This window comes from Zeugodacus cucurbitae, chromosome 2 (genome assembly GCF_028554725.1).
Source record: "Zeugodacus cucurbitae isolate PBARC_wt_2022May chromosome 2, idZeuCucr1.2, whole genome shotgun sequence".
Classification (NCBI taxonomy): Eukaryota; Metazoa; Arthropoda; class Insecta; order Diptera; family Tephritidae; genus Zeugodacus; species Zeugodacus cucurbitae.
Genome location: NC_071667.1, coordinates 61,995,759 through 62,015,974, shown reverse-complemented (window position 1 = coordinate 62,015,974; position 20,216 = coordinate 61,995,759). Strand labels below are relative to the sequence as shown.

The 20,216-nt window shown below is 37.8% G+C and overlaps 1 long non-coding RNA gene across 1 annotated transcript; it reads left to right on the top strand.

Annotated features, from left to right (window-relative positions):
* The first annotated feature begins 16,514 nt into the window (after positions 1–16,514).
* LOC128924170 (uncharacterized) lies at positions 16,515–17,309 on the top strand. Its single transcript, XR_008472866.1, has 2 exons — positions 16,515–16,910; positions 16,986–17,309. It is a non-coding gene; the product is annotated as an uncharacterized LOC128924170 (long non-coding RNA).
* Positions 17,310–20,216: the final 2,907 nt, after the last annotated feature.

Genomic DNA, 20,216 nt, shown 5'->3' with positions numbered 1-20,216 from the left:
GGTCGGTCGAAAGGTTACGCAGAGTTTGCTTTTACCATAAACAATAAATATACAGTTACAATTTTTATAATCCATTCTATATTTTATTTTTCATAATGCCAGGAATACTGTGCGCCATAAAGTGAACGCCAGCAACTAGAAAAATTACACTACAAATAATAAAAAAAATAGTTATGACAACACAGTCAAATGGCAAATAGCCATCAATAAACACATTTAATAATTTATGATGGAAAATATTATTTTATATAAGTACACAGCAATACATACATACATACATACATTAGTATGTACGTGTGAATATAAATATTTATATGCAATTTTTATTGCACCGCTATAAGTCAATAAATTGTAATCTAAACGTACAAATATTGTTTTATTTTTATTTCGCTATGCATTTCTGTTTGACTTCTGTTTAAATGGCGTCTCGCAGTTAATATCAAGGAAAATATTTATTTATATGATTATTGATTGATTTTATGAAATTACCTTAAGGCAGTCAGATACTACATACGAGTATAGTAGAAGTTAAATATCACCACAACTGTAAATATATACACGGTGAGTAAAAACTCTATGAAAGAGCATATTTACATTTAGAAAATGTGTAACCCCTAACCTGATTCATAAAGCAAATAAGACAACAAAGCGATTTTGTTGCTTTTTTATACGATGATGAATGTACCATTCCATTTCCGAATATAATAATTACGCAACTTTCTCAATATGTTTTCTGTTTATCTAATACGTGTGAGACGAGTTTCCCTTGAGAATCCTGTGCGACACGTGACCCTCCACTTTGCTGTATAAACAATTTCATAATTATGCGCTCACAGAGATAGATTTGATTTCGTGCACGCTTTTGCATTTGTTATCCTTCTTTTGTTGCTTGCTTGTTGGAGGGTATAATGGCGACAACTGTTTTCTTTATTCGGTGGCTTGTTTTCTATTTTGAAATTTTTGTAATGTAGCTGAGTGTAAGTGTTTTAGCTCAATATATATTTTTTTAGTTTTGAGCTCAAGATGTATTCTGAAGATGAGATTATTAATTTTATATGGTTGAAAGTTTAAAATAAAAGTGATTCTTAATTTAATAATATTACATAAGCTACTGTTTATTGAGGAATATAAAAAGATTGTACATAAATTGATAGTTTCTTCAAAAAGTTGGGATGGGACATGATTTTTATCTATTCATTTGCAAGTTAGAAACATAGTTGATCACTTTATAAAGTTAAAATGTGGGATTATACGAAAGATTTATATAAATCTTCGAGACGGCTCTTTAACGAAACTCAAATATTTAATTCTGGTATTTTTACAAGAGCGGTCCAATAAGTACTCAGTCTCACCTCCGCTTCACTTCACTTCACCACCATCCCAGAATCATTTTTGTCGAATTAAGTTACGAACTGCTGCATTATATATATTGTCCATCAGATTTTGCTCCGTGTGAATTCTTTTTCCAAACTTGATTCGAATGAAAGCTTATATTGCCTAATTCGACGTGTTCTAATCGCTCATTATCTCTTGGGGAAATCTTATTTGGTATTATAACAATAATTAAACAGAAGTCCCTTTGCATATATTTAAGAATCAGGATGTTCGATAAATAATATGTCATAGAAAACATTAGTTTTTGCATAAAAAGTCAGGACGATTACAATCTGCTGAAACCGCAACGATTTGTAAAATAACATATTGATTACTGTATATCTCTAGTTGCAGTTCTGTCGAATTCGCTACTAGCCTAAAATGTATCGAAATTAGTATAATATTTTGTTGGATTTATGAATATTAATTGAGGAGTGCTATGGCTAAAGTCTTATCCGGTTAGGTTAGTCTGGTTAACCAAAGCCACACATGGATAAATTTTGGTCCTTTAGAATGCCGTCACGTAGTTAATGAGGAGTAGTGATCATTTAGGATGCCTGCGCTTGTCGCTAATTTTAGTAGGTACCGTGGTTTTACTAACGATACCACTTCCTGATTCTTGTACTGTGAGGCCACATTTTGGAACCGTTGCCTTGACAATGCAGGACAAGCGCACAAGAGATACGCCATTGTTTCTCTTAAACCTTGCTATTGACATTTCCTGCAGTCATCTCGAACCGTCAGCCCCATCTTACAGGCGTGTGCCGCCACCAGACAGTAACCGGTGAGAATTCCAACCATGCTCCAGCCATGACAGTTCCTTCTATCGAGCGACAGTAGGAATTTTGTGTATTTCTGCATGGATTTGACAATGTTGGTTTGTATGTTTCCGTATTACAGTTGTACACCACTTTTGGCAATCCCGTCTACAATCTCGTTGCCCTCAATGGCTTTGTGGCCTGGCACCCAGTAAAAGTGTAGTCACTTGTTTATGGCAACTTCGTCCACTGCCACCCTGGTACTCAATACACTTTTAGCAGAAATGCGAAACGATCCGGTAGATGTAACAAGAATTTAAATTTATAAGCTACCTCTAGGCAGTTTAGGATATACAGGATAGCATCCTGATGCATAACCAATAAGTTAGGATACTTTCGTTCAAATATCTCCAAAGTTGGTAGTACCACATTATCACCCGATATTAACGTCGCTTAGTAAAGACATCCATCTGTCCTCTAATGATAAGCTTTAAAAATAAACGATTATAGGATTGAAGGTTTTTAAAGTGGTATTGTCCTCTAACGCTCCGAGGACCAAATATAGACTCGGACCATTATCTGGTCGCAGCGAAGATACGCACCCGCCTCTGTGCAGCAAAGAATGCCCGTCAACAAACACAAGGAAGGTTCGACGTCGAAAAGCTGCAATCGCAACAGACAGCCACGAAATACTCTACTCGACTTGCACTCCTGCTCTCTGAGAGCACTCATCAGCATCTCGGTATAAGGGAACTGTGGAACGGCATCTCAAACTCACTGCGTACCGCTGCAGCCGAAACAATTGGTTTTCGGCAACGACAAAAAACAAGCTGGTACGATGAGGAGTGCCGTCTCGCAGCGGAGAGAAAACAGACTGCCTACCTCGCAACATTGCAAACGACCACAACACGTGCGGGATGGGATAGATACCGAGAGCTGAAGAGGGAAGCGAGACGCATTTGCAGACAAAAAAAGAAAGAGGCCGAAATGCGTGAGTACGAAGAGCTTGAGAAGCTGGCAGACAGAGGGAATGCTCGAAAATTTTATGAAAAAATGAAGCGACTTAACGAAGGTTTCAAGACCGGAGCATCCTCATGTAGAGACCAAGGTGGTAATCTGGTAACCGATGTCCAGGGCATACTGGGATTATGGAGGGAACACTTCTCCGACCTGCTGAATGGCAGTGAGAGTACAACACCAGGAGATGGCGAACCTGATCCCCCAATCGATGACGATGGAACAGATGTTCCATTACCCGACCATGAAGAAATTCGAATAGCAATTACCCGCTTGAAGAACAACAAAGCAGCGGGGGCCGATAGATTACCGGCAGAACTATTCAAATACGGCGGCGAAGAACTGATAAGGTGCATGCATCAGCTTCTTTGCAGAATATGGTCGGAAGAAAGCATGCCTGACGATTGGAATCTCAGTGTGCTCTGCCCAATCCATAAAAAGGGAGATCCCACAATCTGCGCCAATTACCGTGGGATCAGCCTCCTAAATATCGCATACAAGGTTCTATCGAGCGTATTGTGTGAAAGACTAAAGCCCACTGTCAACAAACTGATTGGACCTTATCAGTGTGGCTTTAGACCTGGAAAATCGACAACTGACCAGATATTCACCATGCGCCAAATCTTGGAAAAGACCCGAGAAAAGAGGATCGACACACACCACCTTTTTGTCGATTTTAAAGCTGCTTTCGACAGCACGAAAAGGAGTTGCCTTTACGCCGCGATGTCTGAATTTGGTATCCCCGCAAAACTAATACGGCTGTGTAAATTGACGTTGAGCAACACCAAAAGCTCCGTCATGATTGGGAAGGACCTCTCCGAGCCGTTCGATACCAAACGAGGTTTCAGACAAGGTGACTCACTATCGTGCGACTTCTTTAACCTGATGCTGGAAAAAATTATAAGAGCTGCAGAGCTAAACCGAGAAGGTACAATCTTCTACAAGAGTGTACAGCTCCTGGCGTACGCCGATGATATTGATATCATCGGAAGCAACAACCGCGCCGTTTGTTCTGCTTTTTCCCGCATGGATAAGGAGGCGAAGCGAATGGGTCTGGAGGTGAATGAGGACAAGACGAAATATCTCCTGTCATCAAACAAACAGTCGGCGCATTCGCGTCTTGGCTCCCACGTCACTGTTGACAGTCATAACTTCGAGGTCGTAGATAATTTCGTATACCTGGGAACCAGCATCAACAACACGAACAATGTCAGCCTAGAAATCCAGCGCAGAATAACTCTTGCCAACAGGTGCTACTTTGGACTGAGTAGGCAATTGAACAGTAAAGTCCTCTCTCGACGAACCAAAATCAAGCTCTACAAGTCGCTTATCATTCCCGTCCTGCTTTACGGTGCAGAAGCTTGGACGATGTCAACATCAGATGAGACGACACTAGGAGTTTTCGAGAGGAAAATTTTGCGCAAGATTTATGGTCCTCAGAACATTGGCAACGGCGAATACCGCAGACGATGGAACGATGAGCTGTACGAGTTATACGACGACATTGACATAGTTCAGCGAATAAAAAGACAGCGGCTACGCTGGCTAGGTCATGTTGTCCGAATGGACGAAAACACTCCAGCCCTGAAAGTGTTCGATGCAGTACCCGCCGGAGGAAGCCGAGGAAGGGGAAGGCCTCCACTCCGTTGGAGGGACCAGGTGGAGAGCGACCTGGTTACACTTGGGATCTCCAACTGGCGCCGAACTGCGAAGGAGAGAGACAGGTGGCGCACTATCGTCGATTCGGCTATAACCGGCTAAACGGTTGCAACGCCAATCACATACATACATTGTCCTCTAACGCCATGTGATTAGGCGGATCAACTTAAAATTATCGATTTAAAATCAAGTGTAATTCTTTGTTACACGAAAATCAGCTTAAATTCAAGCAAACCACAAGCTGCTTGAACATACCGAATAAGCTTGCGAATTCTATTATGCATTAAAATTAAAGAAATCACATTTCCTGCCCACACCCCTCATACTGAACAGTATTTAGCACCGATTGCAATGCCTTCCAATTGTTTTTCTATTTTGATAGATTAGCAGACAAAACGAAAGAGGCACATGGAGAAGAATGCGACACGTGACCTAAAACAAATTTACAAAACACTCGCTTTCAACGTTGCGCAGAGGAGAAAAGCAAAGGATGCTGGGTAAATATGCATGCATGAGTGTGTGTGTATGCTTGTAGACACTGTATTCGTTTCCATTTAACGTGCGCCAGATGACTGAATTGATTTCCAACAGTAACCTATGCAGACAACGCACACGCCCCACAAACCACACCAACACCGGCAGCAACCTGCAGCAGCAACAACAATACCAACAACAACGAAGTTGTTTGACACTTGTGCACATCCTGAGGCGTTCGAAATCGCATCCATCACACGAAACTAACGAAACGAAAATATTTGCAGATGATTTCACAAGCGCACGCCTCACTCACTTGCTGCTAAAAGCCTCTGCGCTCTCCCCCTCTTCATCTTTTGGTGCTGCTGCTGTTGCACGGTGATAGATAACACGTGGCATAGATTGCACAGCAAAAAAAGAAACATCGAAGAAGCTGAAGAGGAGTAGGAGCATCAGTGGTGCGTACATCAACTGTCAACAGCGCCGTGTCATCGCGCCAGCAACACCCAGTCGGTCACGTGACTTACCCACAGCCGCGCATAACGCCGCGTTGCATGGCTGGCACAGCATTCCGTGGCACAGCAAATGCTGCCGCATTGGTGTTGAAATAAAAATTTTAAATGCTGTGTAATAAGGCAAAAAATTGAAAAACAATTGCAAAGGCAAATGCCGAATAAAAGAGCAACGCCGAGGCAACCCACAAGCCCGGAAGGAAGGAAGGAAGTAGTAGCAAAGTGCCAGTGGTGGTGGTAGGTAAGTGGCAGCAAAGCATCAGCAAATGGCGTCATACCACTCAGCCACCTCACCAGTTTACCAGCAAACACTCGTAATAATGTTGGTGACGATTTCAAGGCGCGGATTCACATGCGCTTCGCCTCAGCCTCCGATTCGCTTCGCCATGTTTGTCCTTAATTAGCTTGGCAAACAAGCGCTGACTACAGCTACTTCATCTTTGGTACAATGCAGACACGCATTGATCCGGCTATTTACACGCACTTTGTACAACATCCAACCAACCTCGCATCACGCCACTTTCGCTGTTGTCCTTTGGCGTCGCGTTGCTTGTTTTTTTTTTTTGTTGGAGGCAGCGACTGTTTGCTGTTGATTGAATGGTGAATGCTGTGCTGCTGCGAAAATGGTAGAATCAACAAAGGTAGAAACAAATAACAAACGTTTAGTTATGTAGTTGTAAAGTCGTGAGTGAAAAAAATATGCTGAGACTGCTAATACCCTTAAAAGGTTCATAAGCTGTGACTGAGGTCACATTTGTTTGGCATTTACATGTTTTTACAAAAAAGTTTCTTAGTTCTAACTAAACTTCATTTTAATCTTTTTTCTTTTTCTCGTGCTCTGAATATCGATTATTTACTATTGAATTCCACTAGTCTTATGGCGCTTGGTGGTTTTCCTCGAGGGTTCAACAGTCCTTCCTCAGAGCTTTTTGTAAACAGTTCACTTACTATCGTATAGTGCAATGGAAACGAAGACAATTATAAATATCAGTAAATGAGACCACTAAAGGGTGATTTTTTTGAGGTTAGGATTTTCATGCATTAGTATTTGACAGATCACGTGGGATTTCAGACATGGTGTCAAAGAGAAAGATGCTCAGTATGCTTTGACATTTCATCATGAATAGACTTACTAACGAGCAACGCTTGCAAATCATTGAATTTTATTACCAAAATCAGTGTTCGGTTCGAAATGTGTTTCGCGCTTTACGTCCGATTTATGGTCTACATAATCGACCAAGTGAGCAAACAATTAATGCGATTGGGACCAAGTTTCGCACTCAGTTTACTTTATTGGACATTAAACCAACCACACGAATGCGTACAGTGCGTACAGAAGAGAATATTGCGTCTGTTTCTGAGAGTGTGGCTGAAGACCGTGAAATGTCGATTCGTCGCCGTTCGCAGCAATTGGGTTTGTGTTATTCGACCACATGGAAGATTTTACGCAAAGATCTTGGTGTAAAACCGTATAAAATACAGCTCGTGCAAGAACTGAAGCCGAACGATCTGCCACAACGTCGAATTTTCAGTGAATGGGCCCTAGAAAAGTTGGCAGAAAATCCGCTTTTTTATCGACAAATTTTGTTCAGCGATGAGGCTCATTTCTGGTTGAATGGCTACGTAAATAAGCAAAATTGCCGCATTTGGGGTGAAGAGCAACCAGAAGCCGTTCAAGAACTGCCCATGCATCCCGAAAAATGCACTGTTTGGTGTGGTTTGTACGCTGGTGGAATCATTGGACCGTATTTTTTCAAAGATGCTGTTGGACGCAACGTTACGGTGAATGGCGATCGCTATCGTTCGATGCTAACAAACTTTTTGTTGCCAAAAATGGAAGAACTGAACTTGGTTGACATGTGGTTTCAACAAGATGGCGCTACATGCCACACAGCTCGCGATTCTATGGCCATTTTGAGGGAAAACTTCGGAGAACAATTCATCTCAAGAAATGGACCCGTAAGTTGGCCACCAAGATCATGCGATTTAACGCCTTTAGACTATTTTTTGTGGGGCTACGTCAAGTCTAAAGTCTACAGAAATAAGCCAGCAACTATTCCAGCTTTGGAAGACAACATTTCCGAAGAAATTCGGGCTATTCCGGCCGAAATGCTCGAAAAAGTTGCCCAAAATTGGACTTTCCGAATGGACCACCTAAGACGCAGCCGCGGTCAACATTTAAATGAAATTATCTTCAAAAAGTAAATGTCATGAACCAACCTAACGTTTCAAATAAAGAACCGATGAGATTTTGCAAATTTTATGCGTACTGTTTCGACTGTACTAAAAGCTTGGATGATGTGCCCTTAGAAGATTTGTTAACGAATTAAAAGTCGAGCATCGATTTTGTAAAGACACGCCCGATGTCCCGAAGCGGCTACCGCGAAGGATAACGTGACAAAAGTTCAAGATCTCATATTGAAGGTACGTTGATAGCTGAGACGGCCCGAAGATCGCTTATACAATTTCTTCCATGAAATATTCCATAAAATAAAGCTGCAGCGGTTGCTCACTCTAGACCAGCTATGAGACTACTTCCCAACAGTGTTTGATGGTGTTTAAGCGCAATCCGAAGACGTTTCGGCGTCGTTTCGTAACCGTCGATAAAATATGGATCCACTGGGATACAGCAGAGATGATGGAATAGACAAAACAGTGGACTACAATTGGCGAATATGCTCTGAAGAACGCAAAGGCTGTCCTTTTTACCGGCAAGGTGACAGCCGCCGTTTCCTGGGATTCATAAGGTGCCTTGGAGAAGGGCAAAATGGTCACAAAGTTCTACTTTACGGAAATACGAAGAAAATGCCCTCTTTCACCATGGCAAAATACCGGCTTATACATTTTCCGTTCCCGCGACTAATTTAGGTGAATTAGGAGACGAGCGACTGTCTCTTCTCTCCTATTCTACTAAAGCATTTTGATTGACTTACCAACCAAGTCGGATATAGCTGGAAAAGAGATGCTTCTCACCTAAATCCAAACGACTTCACTCATACCCTTCATTCTGTAAATTTTACAACTTTTTCTGTTTCCGAAATACCCGCTCCGAAGTTTATGCCAAGAAACGCTTGAGGTACAAACAAGAATTCCGCTGAGAGAACTTAAGGTCACGACACTAATAGGTGTTAGTACTATATATTGACTCAAAAAAAATTATTCGAAATGTGAAACATTTTTTTCTTTTTTCACCTATGTTTGATTCTGATTACATGCAGATCTTGAGCATATCGATTTTCGATAACGAATTTAGTTTCAATATTTTTTCGCACATACATTTGTATATGTTTGTATGTGCAAAAAATGTGTAACAGTGCCATCTATCTATATAATAATTAGTATTTTTAGCATAATATTAAAGCAATCATCAAAGAAATGCCTTTCAGCTGTATCTGATAAGATTGTTTGTCTCATTTATTTCATTTGCATTAATGTCTTGCTGCTCCAATGTCTAAAATATTAAAATACCACCACATCAATTACTTAAAAATAGTTTAGGTTTTATGTTGGATTAAAAATGTTTCAATCAAATCAGTAATTTCTTTTTTTTTTGCGTTTTTTGCTTTGTCAGTGTTTTAGGTCGTGCCGATTAATTTCTCGCTCTTGCTAACAGGTCCAATAGATAGCTGTGTGCTTACCTACACATACTTGTACATATACATAAATATGTATGTATGTATATTTCGCAGCAATTGTTTGTCGCTGCGAAAGTCATCGATAAGGAGAATTTTGATTTCAAACTGATAATGCAAATTGAAAGAAGCTCAAAGAAACGTGTACATCTAAGTATGTGAGTAAGCGTATATATACGTGCCTGTTTCGCCAACTGGTTAATTGCAGATGGATCGACTTTCGAAAGATAAATATTTTTTTGAAACGTGGCAGCACAGTTATATGTATATCCTGAATTTTAGAAGATGATTTTCAGGTGTGCAATATTGTTGTTATATAAATTAGTTTTGGAAAATTTTAGATCTGTAAATTGCTATATATACTCAACTATAATGACGAAATTCAATACATAAAGAAATTCAAAAGTGGAAAAGTCCTTTTTCTGAAAAGCTTACATTAACTTAAAAGGGATTAAAATTTAAACTAGTTATATATATGGCTATATGAATATACCAAAATAATCAAGATGACGCGACGATTTGGAATTCAGATTCTATCGGCCGGTCCGTGGTTTATGAAATTTGGAACTCAAGTTCCATGGCCCTATGGAAAGTATAAACTAAACTGTTATAACTCAGTCATAAATAAAAAGGTGGACCTGGATCCTTAATCTGTTATTGTTTGAGATCCAGATGTTGTTGTTGTGATTGACGCACCGCTAATGCGATTAATTTCATTTTCTCGCAATTTGGCGCCAGTAGGAAATACCAAGCGCAACCAGATCGCCTCCACCTGATCTTTCCAATCGAGTGGAGGTCTCCTCTTCCTCTATATCGAACACTTTCAAAGCTAGAGTACTTTCGTCCATTTAGACAACATGATCTGCCATCGTAGCCGCTATATTTTTATTCGCTGAACTATGTCAATGTCGTCGTATAACTCTACATCGTTCCATCGTCTGAGGTATTCTCGCTACCGATGTTCAAAGGGCCATATATCTTCCGCAGAACCTTTCTCTCGAAAATTTCTAGTGCCGTCTCATCGGCATCGTGTCAAAGTTATGATTGTCAACAGTGATGTGGGAGCCAATAGGTGAATGGGCTTACTGTATGGTCGGCTGAATACCACGCCGACCCGAACATGAGGACCTTAGTACCTATGGCTTTTTTTACTCATTATTTATTAGTTTACAATATTGAGAAATTCAATCTCTATTGTTCACGTATTTTGATTAGGTTCCAATGTAAATTCTCATAGAAACCACTTTCTCCTTAAACCTTAATTTGTGTTCTTTAAAAATCTAATTAATAATGCCGACTCACTTCCAAACGCACCGTTACATATTAGAATATATGCATTGTGCTAGGTCTAAAATAACTTTCATATTAGAGGTGCCATATATGTCGGTAATCGGTTTCTGTTATCTGTTACAACAACTCCCTCCAACATTTTTGTTATATTCTTCCCTTTTCATTACTCACATTATTATTTGTTGGTTGTGTTGCCCCGGGCGTTGCACATTTAACAACCTTATAAACATTTATATATCATAAATTTAACAAATTGTAAATATTAACTATTTCCAAGCAAGTTTGCGAACTTTTATGACTTTTCGTCATTATCAGCGACCGTAAGTAAATACAGAAGTGTTTATGCGAATTTCAGCGGTTGCCATAACCGGTGGCACAACGAAGCGCCCAGTCGGTCGCTTGGCGACAGTTGGCACACAATTCAATGCAATCATAGAGATACATACATAGAAACATTTATTTATTTACATACATATATGCACTATAAAGTCAATATATATATATACAATATATATTTGTGTGTGTATGTATGAAATGGCATTGGACGCCTGTTGAGCTAAAACAATATTAATTGCACTCACTCGTGTGACAGCAAGAACTGGTGACCACCGCTGGTGTTGTTGGTGTGACGCAACAAATAAACAAAAAAAAATGCATTTTATTGCACCTCATGATTGACTTGGTGGTAAAGAGTGCAATGGGAATGACAGCAAATAAACAATAAATTTTCGAATTGACAACAACGTTTTTGTATACACCAAAGCAATATGTTGCTAAGAGTCAATTTTGCAGCATAAAATAATTGAGATAATATTGATACACATATATATATATATATATATATAATTTCCGATATTTTGAGAATCAAGTATTATGTGTATATAATAACAATATAATTATATGAAATTCACCTCTTATAGATAGAGTGTTCTGTTGTCTTGAGCCTATACAAATAAAGACAAGCATGAGATTCAGTCGTTGAATCTATAACTAATCTGCTCAAAGGGATACCGCTGTATAACACTTGAAGCTTGAACTCCAGCAATTATATATAAATTGAATTATACTCAACTTAAGCTCTATTAAGATTTATAAAGAGTTAGAAAGCTATAACTTTCCTATATACTATACTAGTTTGTTGTTTGTAGCACAATATATAGAGTTATACATATCAAATTGCTCTGGATGACGCAGTGATTTGAAATCCACTTAGTACACACATTTTCCTTTGGAATTAGTGTATTTAATGAAAATAATTGGGATAACAATTTGAGAATAGACATGGCACCGCCAATTCCCGGATCAAAAACCCTTGCACAGGATTCACTTTCAATTTCAACCGAATTTGATGCGTAATATTTCTTCGATATCCTGATATTATATATACAATAATAATTTATATATATCCTGATATTACAGTTTGAAAATGGGCGAGATCGGTTCACAACCACTCTAACTTCACATATAACAAAATTTTGGATTCCCTCTGATTCGTTCACTTTACAATATTTAAATCTGGGATCAGTGAAGATATTAGAATAAAACTTTGCACAAATACAGTTGTGGCATCTCTTATTTAAAAATTGTCAAAATCGAAATATAACTTTCAAGGCCCCAGATTACTTACATGAAGACCTCAGTGCCAAAATATAATTTCTGCCCGAAAATATTGGCTAATCTCTCATATATTTTTTAGAAATTCGGAAGGAATATTTTTCCAGTAATACTATGCCTTAGTACCAAAGATGGGTAAAATCACTATTTCCCCTAATTCCCATATATCCCATTGAGCTTTGTACCGTAATTATCGGTAAATATGTGAGATATGTGAGCAAAATTCGATAAATATATTTTGACCGACCATGATTGCCAGTTATATGGTATATTAGGCGTTAAGTTTTGTCCTTATATCTGTTTTAGTGCTTGAGTTATCTATTCTAAAATCAAAAAAATGTCTGCAATTCAAATGAAAATTAGACGTGGTTGAGGTCAGCCCCCATTCTCAATTTAAAATTTTGACGATTTTCAATAGGCTGGTAAATGAACATATATTATTTTTTAAGGTTGTTACTTTGCATACATTTATTTGAAGACTTAAAAAGGAAGAAAAAAATGTTACATAATTTTTTTTGTTGTTATTGTTTTTTGGGATCAAACCTTCTTTTCGGCGGCGCATGTGATTTCCGCTCACTGGAACATCTGAAACCAAAACTTCCATCGGGATTAGAAAGAGTACATATTGGGCTCTGGTATGAAGTAGGATTATTAATTTCGCGCAAAAATTAACAAAATGGCGGACCTTTGACAATTTTTTTTTGAAAATCGCCAAAAATCAAGTTGAAAAGTAAAGAAGATCTTCACCGATTTGATTTATCCTAGTTCATACCATAGCTATATATGTATAGAATAACGTGTTAAAATTTGCGATTTTCCTCATGCGCCAGTCGTAAAAACACTGTTTCGAGAAAAACGCTTTTAAAGCTTTGAGGCACTCTCACCGTCGCCTGACGCTTTCACCATAAATCGGCTATATTTTCAAGAGTTTTTGAAATGTTCACTTCTTTTTAAAGGAACATTCTTGAATAGTTATAGGTTCGAATTAAATAAAAAAATCAATTTCTTAAAACCGATAATGGAGGGGTCCCCTTAATTTAGATCGTATTAAAGATTCAATTCGAAGCGATCGGGTGGTAATAATAGGTGGCATATATCTAAGAGTTAATGTACACTCAACCGTTATAAGGGAGGTGAACATGAGCTGAAAAAAACAATGCTTCCAACGAGAGTTGTTGAAATAGCTTAATTAGTTTATGTGATACAAATGTAAGATCTATCAAAGGCCATTGCGCACTTTCGAATTTCGCTGATTAGTGGGTTATGGAGTTATATGTACATATATGCTCGCTTGCAGAGTAGCCAACGTGGCTTTACGACACACGTAAACTTTACGATGTACACACACACACATGTATGTATAATGCACGAAAACTATATGGCACTGTCATAAAAGAATAAAATTCGCACCGGTAGTAAGTACACCAACAATTGCTTAGCCAACAACAAAGGTGACTGGTAGTGTTACAACAATATTTGCAATTTATAAGCGTTCGTATTGAGTTAAGCTTAATGGGGTTTAGAAGAGTTAAGCATTTAATTGCATAATTAAAAATCTGCAGCAAAGCTCACACGTGAAATGTAAATCGTGGGAAAAATTGCTAGCTACCGCACTTAAACGCTTTACCCACCACAAAGCCATGCAAAACAAAGGAAGCACCTAAACAAGCTGCGGGTGATATTGTATTGTGTGTGAGCGTATTTACTCGTATGTGACACTCTTGTTGACACGCTCTTTATGCAAACACGCTGTACTGTCACAAAGATATTATTGCACTTCTATTTGCTTAGCAAAGCAGCGCAGAAATGTAAATTTTAGAAAATGAAATATTTATTTTAAAGTATTTTTATAATAATATTTTTATAATGCGCAAAGAAAGGAAAGCTTATGTCACACGTTCGTTAGATAAATAACAGCGTGTATCAAATACAATAAAAGGGGATGGAAAAATTGGGAGTGAGATTGTTGGGTGGTTGTGTGTGTGCGTTGTGGTTGAAGGTCTAGGTAGATACTATATGTATGAAGCTGTATGAGGCGAACGTAGTATATTTGGGGAGGTTAAATTAATATTTGTACCAATGTGTGAATTTGGAACAAAAAAAAAATTTAATTAACTCAGGCGCTGGTTAACTTCACACTGATAGCAAAGCTTATTATTTAGGAATTTTTCCAATGTTTTTCTATTTTTAGCACGGAAGTGGGATTCGTTTGAGTTTTATATAGAATATCTTTATTTGACATTTAACGCTCAGCTGTACGGAAAACGTCTACGGGAGCTACATAGTGACGTCACAATTGTCAACGATTTTGTGTGAGCAAACCGCTGATTGAAGATGTGGGAGATAACTGAGACACTTGATATCCCAGAAGACCGCGTCGGTCTTAGAAATATGTCGGCATCGTTTCATGAGCGTCGACGAAACATATATAGATCCAATAGTACATGTCAGAGCTTAAGAAATAGTCAGAACTTTCCCGAAAAGGGATCAAAGTGTGAACTACATCGATTGTCTGAAGAAAGGTAAAAACGTTATATGGCTCTACAATACCGACATATTGGTCGAATCAGGCTATGAACTGTACTGTATTCTCAAGGTTTGGCCTCCAGCGACTTTGAAAACTTACTTTGCAGTCCTCCAGAAAATTTTTTGTAAATTATAAAATTTTTGAAGAAATTTATTTAATATATTAACATTACAAAAATAGTTTAATAAATTAAAATAAATTTCATAAAATTGACACTTTATTTTTTATATAGATTTTTGTTCTTCCTTATTACTCCTATTTGCTCTTCTGTTAACGATTTTCTGCACATCTAAGCAAAAAAACAGTTAGCTACTGCTTTCATACGCTCATAAATATTATCTTTCGGCTTTATTTCTATGCTTTTTTATTTCTCTCTCTATATATACATTCACACACAACTTGTATAATTATAAATAATTACTTATGCATATATTCATCAGCGTTACCAAGAATAAGTATTTCATCATAAACATAACAGACGCAATTGCCATGACTTGGCGCTTCTTAAATCAACGTACGTTTTTTGGACGTTCGCAATCTGCACAGTGTCAACTACCGAAAAATCAACGCCCATCCAACCGACCTTCCGAAAAACACTGAACACTGAAGGTGTTGACTTTTTCAATTGTAAATCTTCTTGTCGCATCTTATCACTGACTAAACAATTGTACTTCCACTCGCCTACGCTTGCACTTACATACATACAGATTCATTTACATTTGGCTTGGACTCATAATTTCTATACCATATAAAGATATCCACAAATTATGACATCTTCATACACCCGGGCCAAGATAGCCAACGTGTTGTCGCTAATTTTACAAGTAGCAGCAAAAACAGTCAAACACACCCACACATAGCTATTTGCATTTACATATTTATATATATTTTATTCACATTAGGGTGGTTCGAAATTTTTTTATACTCTGATTTTAACTACTAAAGATGTTTGTAATGCCTTAAAATATCAAAAAAAAAAAATTAAATTTTTTAATACGATTTCTTATAAGCGATCATTCCCTTAAGGTCTTCGGACAGGAAAAAGTTGTCGGAGACCATATACGAAGAAAATTATGGCTCTCTAGTATTACGAAGTCCGATTCATGGAATTTGTCATCAATTTCTTTGATTTTTGATATAGTGAAATATATCCCTTGATATCGAGCCTTGTCATATGTATATAGAGAAGCCGAATATTGAAGCTTATCTTCGGTGATGGACTACTATTAATTTAAATTCAGTTTTATTCCACTTACGATAATTAGTTCTATACGAGCTCTAAAAGAATACTCACTTCATAGCAAGCGTTAGAGAGTAGCGAATTGAACAAACTATATCAGCTGTCAATAAGATTTTCGTAGATTTGATTTCGAGTAGTAAACAAGCTTTACGTTTTCTATAACCAATTATATATTATTCCATATTTTAAGTTTTATTGCACTAAACTTCTTAATCAACTTTAAGTTGCCTTCTGGCAATCAAATATTACACCCACCCTAATGTACGTAGATCATTGAATAAGGAAATTTAAGCTTATGGTACACAATATTTGTATAATTTTCCATTCCATTTCATTCTGCAATCGCGTAGTTTGATTTATTCTCATTATATTCGCTACTAAGCAAATAATCTGAGAAACTCAGAGCTTTTTATGAGTTTGTAAATAGCTGGTAGCTCAAATAAAATATGTGTGCAGAATAAAAGTATAAAAGTATTACGTTTTGTTGTCTCGCTTAATTCAATGCGCTTTGTATTCTCAGTTCACATTTCGCAGGGATTTCAACATTTCACACGTATCTTTAACACACTCTATTCATATACACCTAATTACTTTAATTACTTCCCTTTGGGCCTGGTTAAATATTATTGCTCGAGAATTAGTTGAAAGTATATCTTCGCCTAAATTTAGCGCGTAAAGCAAAAATAAAATGGTGTGATTTATTAGATTGTACGCAGAAAATTACTTGATTCACAGCAATTTCTCCTCCAAGGATAACCCTGGTGTCATGTTCGTTTACACGACCTTTCTGCATAAACGCTTTGTTGTTAGGATGTAAGTTTAGGATGTAAGTTGTAAGCTTATCTGATTAAAAAAAAAAAAACGAAATTTCGTACTTATATCCCTTAGATTAAACTCTATCCACACCAACAAATTGAGGAAGCTACCGAATATTTTACTGTCTTTCGGGGTGACGGAAAATCTTGGAGTGGACAACCTAAAACCAAATGAGATCCATGAATTGTACTGTTACATAACGATCGAGCCCATTCCGTGATATATTGTTCTTAAATTGTAAATATGCGATGAGGAACTTCGATAATTTAAATATAACACTGAGTAAGGCCAAAGAAGACAAGTTCAGAGCCTTAAAACCACTTCAATGTTAGTGACAACAATACCATAGAAATGAGTAACTTTGCGAATAATAAAAAATAAACCAAAATGTCAAAATTGACTTATTTTTTCTGAATATTGGACGAGGTTTCAGACAGGGTGACTCACTATTGCGCATATTATTCGCTCACTATTCCCGTCCTGATATATGGCGCTGAAGCTTGGACGATGACAACATCCGATGAGACGACTTCTGGGGTTTTCGAGAGAAAGGTTTTGCGCCAGATTTATGGTCCTCTAAACATTGGAAACGGCGAATACCGCAGATGATGTAACGATGAGATAACAACGACATTGACATAGTTCAGCGAATAAAGAGACAGCGTCTACGCTGGCTAGGTCATGTTGTACGGATGGATGAAAACACTCCAGCTCTGAAAGTGTTCGATGCAGTACACGCTGGAGGAAGCCGCGGAAGAGGACGACCTCCACTCCGATGGAAGGATCGAGTGGAAAGTGACCTGGCTTCACTTCGTGTTTCTAGTTGGCGCCAAAAAGCAAAAAGGTGAAACGGGTGGCGCGCTCTGGTGGATTCGGCTATAATCGCTTAAAGCGGTTCTTACGCCAAAGTATATATATATTGGATTGATATGTAAAAATGCAATTCTCAAGTTCTTCGAATTTAGCCTCCAAGTATGATTACAATTCGCTAATTTTTGAAATTCGGAGCCAAATATTTCGATTTTGAGATATTCGGGTAGATGTTAGTTGTGTGGACTTGGGCAAAAAGAGTTCTGTAAAAAGGTAAAAATTAATAGCTTAAAGAACATATTGTATGTATATACATAAGTACATATGTATGTGAGACAATATGTAATGTTACAACGTCGTTTTACTTACTTATTTCTTTATAAAAATGCCCACGATTTAATATCCAAATGAGATCATACTGTTATTATTTACCCAAATATACAACAAACGACAACAATGCCGCCATTGCTACTAGTTATCTATTGCCTATGACCATTCAAAAAGCACGTAACCGCCCTATCGCTTAATTTGTCACCAACGCTAATAAACGATTGAAAGTGGATTCTGTCTCAGTTCTTTGGGTTCAAGTTACGCACATAAATATATTTCAACGACAATACAAAGGTGTGAACAAACAAACTGCAAACTAAACACCCAAAAAGCTCCACACAATCCTTATAAGCTCGAAAGCTTATGTTAAATATACACATCAAATATTTCCAAAATTTCTTTGATCTTTCTCAAAGCTCTGCCAAAAGTCTAAACGCAGTTAACTGCGTCTAATTTTCTCTTCAAAAGAGGAAGCCGCCAAATGAAGTATGTGAAGTAGGAATGTCGTGCGTTGGAACTGGAGTATGAGTGTTTGTCATTTTGAATGCAGCATTTTAGGGTGGTACATTTTTATGTCATAAAATAATAGTATCTTGTTAGAGCAGACTGACATTATCAGATGCAATAAGAGAGAGAGAGAGAGAGAGAGAGCTGACCGCTCCTATGACTGTCGGGTCTACGCAATCGGAACCGATCTGGATCTTCAACTGACTAAGGACTATCAATTCGCCACCATTCCTCAAAATTATTTGTTGTATATTTTCTGCCGTTACAATAACAATAAGAAGCGGATAAGTAAAAAGTTAGACAGTATATGTCTCTATTACGAGTTTTATAGGACGTTCCCGATGTTAATCGGATTCTGAATACGTTGCAGCGTGTTCCATATTATTTATTCAAAATACACTACCCCTTTTTATCAATACTCCTATCCTTTAAACTCGAATTTTATTAAATTATATATTGAAAGTATGTACAAAATACTGAACGATCCTTAGATAGTCTTCCAAAGAATATCATCTAAATTTGTGACACATTAGCTTAGGCACCACCCTAATGTACATAAACAATAATAAACTTCATGCTGCATTTATGAATGAAATTTGAAGTTTCTCTATATAAAAGGGAACGTCGAACAGAGTTGGTGCCGAAGAATTATGGAATCCATAACCACGCCTAACTCATTTCCTCTCACGCCACGCAACACTACACCCCCATTTCCTCTCTCTCTGTTCCACAAACGCTGATCTCAACAACACTATTGGAGTTATTAGAAAATATCTAAATGTCTCCAAACACCTACTGATGTCAACCGCATCGGTGTGTATTCACCACACCGCTCCTCGGCGCGCATATGCACATGCACCAATTGCTGTTGCTGTTGTTGTTTTTATGCATACATTTTGTTTGCATTGTTCGCTCGTTTGCGGTAGCCAATATAAATCATGAGTAAACATTTTGATATTGTAATCCCCATTTTAATCCACTCGCATAAAAACCGAAAATCAAAGTTTCTTTGCCATAGTGCGGCTTGCTTTCATGTTTTCCTCGTTTGTTTTTGTTATTTTTTCGTTTTCGATTTTTTTTGTGTTTTTCGTTTTCCTCGGCTCGCAGCGTTTTTGATGGATTACGTGTGTCCAAATATTAACCAAAAATTTGTATGTTCGTTAGCCGGTAGCGTGTTGTTGTCGTCGGCTACAACAAAAACAAAGCGGTTTGCTTTGCCTTCATGTCTACAACAACAATGTTAACATTTAATGCCAGTTACCGCTTGTCGCCACCTTCGGCTCCCAAACACATAGAAACTGCACACTCCTATGCGCCTATGTGCTCTGCTCGTTTGAATGTTCGGCTGTGGACGTGCACCGATCGGCATTCGGCCAACATACGGTGGACTGGTGTTCGGTACTGACGTGTTCGCTGTCGTCATAGCAATTACTAGCTTTCTGGTGTTTGTTGTTGTTATAATTATTTGTTATTGTTGTTGTTGTTGTTGAATGATAAGAAGTTGATTGGGTGGTTACTACTACTCTTTTACTCCCATTTGAAATTTGACTTCGATGGTTCGGCGTAAAACCAGTGAAACGATGAAGCAATGAAGTGTTGTAGCATTGAAACGGTATATCGGTAAAGCGGTAATTGTTGAACTGTTTGGTTTTTTGT